We start from the raw sequence: 5,173 nt of genomic DNA, 5'->3' as shown, positions 1-5,173 counted from the left end.
GTTTCACTAAGCTTACATACCCATATGGCCTTACCCTTTCATTATCCTTTGCAAACCAATTTGAGCCTAATATTCCCATTTGTTCTTTACTTTAGCTCGTTACTAACTCTAAGCGGAAAACAATAATGTCCTTAATTTGAATCCTTGGTTAGCTTAGACTAGTAAAAGTGCTCATGATTTAAGTGTGGGGAAGTTGGGTCTGAAATTATTTGGTTTGAATAATTGGGTGTTGTATATTTTAGTGAAAATGTGCAAAATAATAGTTGAGCACATATTATTGCTTTCAATACTTTATTCATATGCATTGAGAAAAATAAAAAGAAAAAAAGAGAAAAAGAAAAGAGCAATTAATAAAAGGGGACAAAATGCCCCAAAGTAAGTGTTGGTATTAATGCATATGTACTAAACTCAATGTTAGGATGCATGAACATGTGGAAAGCACAGTTAATGGGAAGTTAGATTTTGTATTTTAATTAAATGGATTGTCTTAAGTTAAGTGGGAAGTTTATGTTAATTAAGGATTCAAATTTTAGTCCACTTGGCCAAATACAATCCTACCTTGACCCTAACCCCATTACAACCCTTAAAAGACCTCTTGATTTGTGTATTGGTGCATTAAATTTTTGTTGATTGTTAGATGAAGAGCAAGCTAGAGAAAGCAAGATTAGAAGAGAATTGAGAAAATTGACCCTAGACACTTGAGAGTTAGAGTGATATACACTACCAGTGAGGGTTCAATGCTTGATTATATGTTCCATGCTTTCATGAGCTATCTTCTTATAAGTTTACTTGTTTTCACTGTATGATTTGAATTAGTGAAATCTGATTTATGTTTGTCTTGGAGAACTTATTTATTTTTAACCAAGTAGGTAGAAACATTTTGCACTTAGTTGCATTCATAGGTTGCATCTCGTACATTCTACCATTCTCCTTCACTCTTTTAGTTCTCTTGAGCTTAGCATGAGGACATGCTATTGTTTAAGTGTGGGGAGGTTAACAAACCACTATTTTATGGTTTATCTTGTGCTTAATTGAGTGGATTTTATCAACTACTTACCCACTTATTCATACTATTTGCATGGTTTTACATTTGCCTTCCTAATTATGTGCTTTGATTGAAAACGTGCTTCTTTGGCCTTAAGTTCCCTATGTTTAATCCTCTCTTATTACCATTAGATGCCTTGATATGTGTGTTAAGTGTTTTCATGGATTACAGGGCAAGAATGGCTTAGAGGATGGAAAGGAAGCATGCAAAAGTGGAAGGAATACAAGAAGTTAAAGAAACTGCAAAGCTGTCAGCCTGACCCTCTCGCACTAAAACGACCATAACTTGAGCTATAGAGGTCCCGCACTCAAACTGCTATAACTTTAGCTACAGAGGTCCAAATCACACGGTTTCAGTTGCGTTAGAAAGCTAACGTCCGGGGCTTCGATTTGATATATAATATGCTATAGTTGCCCTGACGCTAGGCGACGCGAACGCGTGATCCACGCGAACGCGTCGCATCTGCGAACTTCAATCCGCGCGGCCGCGTGGCCGACGCCTCTGTGTCACTTGCCCGCGACCTGAACGTACCAGAATACGCAGGGGGCGATTTTTGGGCTGTTTTTGACCCAGTTTTCGGCCCAAAAAACAAAGATTAGAGGCTATAAAGTAGGGGAATGCATCCATTCATCATCAGGCTCTCATAATTCACTTTTTACAATTTTAGATGTAGTTTTTAGAGAGAGAGGTTCTCTCCTCTCTCTTAGGATTTAGGATTAGAATTCTTCTTAAAGGATTTAGCTAGGATATATTATTATTTCAACTTATAACTCTTCTGAGCTCCAGGTCTAATATTCCTTTATTTTGACTTCTCTTATTTTTAATTATATATGTTGCCAATTTGGCTTAATGACATTCATGTTATGATTTTCTTAATAAATATTGTTTGAGGTATTTTCAGATCTATGATTTGTTTCTCTTATTTATGATATAAATAATTTAGATTTTTCTACATTTTCGCTTTGGTTGATTAATTGGTGACTCTTGAGTTATCAAACTCATTGTTGATTGAAAATCGGAATTCTTCAAGAATTGATTCGAGATCCAATAACTCTGACTTTTCCCAAGGAAAGATTGGGACTTGAGGATTCGAATTAATTCATTCACTTGACTTACCTTCATAGTTAGAGGTTAACAAAGTGGGAGAAAAATCCAATTCTCATCATAATTGATAAGGATAACTAGGATAGGACTTCCAGTTCTCATACCTTGCCAAAGGGTTTGCTTTACAGTATTTGTTTATTTTAATTTCCATTTAAATTATTTGCCATATTCATTCCTCATTCTCAAACCCCAATTTACAATCTCCATAACCAATAATAAGTGATTTACAAAACTCATAACCAATAATAAGAACGTACCTCCCTGCAATTCCTTGAGAAGACGACCCGAGGTTTAAATACTTCGGTTATCAATTTATTTAGGGGTTTGTTACTTGTGACAACCAAAACTTTTGTACGAACGGATTTCTGTTCGCTTAGAAGCTATATCTACAACGCGAATATTTTTGTAAATTCTTTACTAGCAAAAATCCTAACGTCAGCCATCACCCACACCTCCTACATCATCCACTACTCAAATGTTCCTTCAGATCCTTCAGAGGTTAGACTAGCAAGACCGGCAGATGGAGCGACTGGAGCGCCGCAACAAGCGCCGATACCCCTATCTGAAGGAGCTCATTGCTAGTACTCACCCACCTCCAGAAGAGAAGGATACACCAGACTCCACTTCACCTACCAGCACCAGGAGCCATGACGACCCCGCCAGTGGGAGTGATGCTACCAGCCCCACCTTGCTCCTTACTGATGGCACGGAGGACCGTGCCAAGCCTTAAGTGTGGGGAAGTCAGTACCTGACTTCTGGAGGTATTCTTTCTCTCTCTCTTAACACCAATATGTTATTTTTCTTTTGTAAGATAGGATAGATTGCATGATAATAATTGCTTGCATGTATGTTCTGCTTGGTTGAAATAATGAGTTTATCCTCAAAACCCTTTTTAGAGCATTTCACTAATTCAAATTGAAAATTTGTGTTAAACTTGTTTGAAGATTGTAATTTGGGACATGGTTGATAGCTAAGAACACACAACCTGTGAGATTTTGCGCTTAATTATATAGTTACATTATTAAACCATGATTTTATTCTTGTGTGTTTTCTTCTTTATGATTGCAATCTATGGTTTGTTCCATTCTATATGTCCATTGTTTAGTGTATTTTCATGCATACATATGATTGAGGCCATCATTTGTTATTAAGCTCACTTATCCCAAATAGCCTACCATTTCGTCTGCCCTTGTTTGCCACTTTGAGCCCTTCTGACCCCCAATTGTTCTTTATGTTACCACATCACTAGCCTTAAGCGAAAAAACAATTAATTATCCTAATTGAATCTTTGATTAGCTTAAGATAGAGATTGTGTGTCAATTAAGTGTGGGAAAATGTGGGAACTTGGGTTGGTAAGAAAGTGTTTTGGAGTTATTGACAAATTTTGAGAATTTGGATGCTACTCATGTGAAATTATAAAACCATAGGCATTGATCCATGATGTTAAGTGCAAAATAAAAATTATCCCAATGTTAAGTGCAATAAAAAGATCAATGCATATGTGATGAAATTAAAGAAAAATTGATACATGAGTATGTGAAATATACAAAAGGGAGATTTTGGGTAGCTAGGCATGAATTTAGAATTATACAGAGTGTATGTGTGTGTTTGGTGGGAACTTATGTTAGTCAAAGATTCAATTTATAGCTCACTTGGCCATACATATATCCTCACTCTTACCTTAGCCCCATTACAACCTTGGGAAGACCTCAAGATGTTTGCATTAGTACACTAGATATTTGTTGATTGGTTAGATGAAGAGCAAAGTTTTAGAAAGTATGATTAGAGGAGACTAGAGTGGATTAACCCTAAACATCTGAGTGATTATAGTACATATACTTTTTCAGTGAGGGTTCAATGCTTCATTCTATGTTCCCGACTTTCATGAGCTATCTTCTGACAAGTTTACTTGCTTCTTATTGTATGATTTAAATTAGTGGAATTTGATTTATGTTTGTCTTGGAGGACTTATTTATTTTTAACCAAGTAGGTAGAAACATCTTAGCATGTAGTTGCGTTCATTTACATAGGGTGCATTGCATGAGTCTTGCTTTTTTCCATTCATTCTTTTGGTCTCCTTGAGCTTAGCTTGAAGACATGTTAATGTTTAAGTGTGGGGAGATTGATAAACAACTATTTTATGATTTATCTTGTGCTAAATTGAGTGGTATTTATCAATTGTCTGAATACTTACTCATATTATTTGCATGGTTTTACAAATCTTTTCCAATTTTGTTCTATGATTGAAAACTTGCTTCCTAAGCCTCTAAATTGTCAATCTTTAATTCCCCTTTATACCATTCAATATCGTGATCTGTGTGTTAAGTATTTTCAAGCTTATTAGGGCAGGAATGGCTTAGAGGATGGAAAGGAAGCTTGCAAAATTGGAAGGAACACAAGAAACTAAGGAGCTGACCAGCGAGAATCGACGCGCATGCGTACCTGACTTGTTCGCGCAATTTGGCGCACTCCATATCGACATGGATGCGTGCCATGCACAGAAGACTATCGACGTGTACGTGTACCTGATACGTACGCGTGACATGCGCCACGTGCAGAATTCGTAGAAAACGTTGGGGGTAATTTTGGGCTGAATTTAGACCCAGTTTTCAGCCCAGAAACACATACTAGAGCCAGGGAACAGTAGGGACTCAACACATTCATACATTCCAAGTTTTTAGTTTTAGTTTTAGTTTTTGAATCTTGGAGAGAAATCACTACTTCCTCTAGTGTTCTTCATATTCAAAGATTCCAGTTTTATGCTTTTGAGTTGGATATTGAGAAGAGTTACTACCTCCGTTGAAGTTTTTATCATTCTAGTTTATTCTCTAATTTCTTACTCTTTTTATTTCCCATTTACTTTGTTTAGAGTTATATGGATACCTTCAATTTTGGAATTAATTAATGCAAGAATACTTTTCTATTTAATTTTATTATTTCTTGATTATTTTCAATTGAGTCCAATTATCATGTCTTCTTTCTACTCTCTTTACATGTATGCGAAAATTGGCATCCATGTCAATG

Source organism: Arachis duranensis, chromosome 3 (assembly GCF_000817695.3).
Source record: "Arachis duranensis cultivar V14167 chromosome 3, aradu.V14167.gnm2.J7QH, whole genome shotgun sequence".
Lineage (NCBI taxonomy): Eukaryota > Viridiplantae > Streptophyta > Magnoliopsida > Fabales > Fabaceae > Arachis > Arachis duranensis.
The sequence above is the reverse complement of the archived record's forward strand: the minus strand, read 5'-3'. Positions refer to the sequence as shown.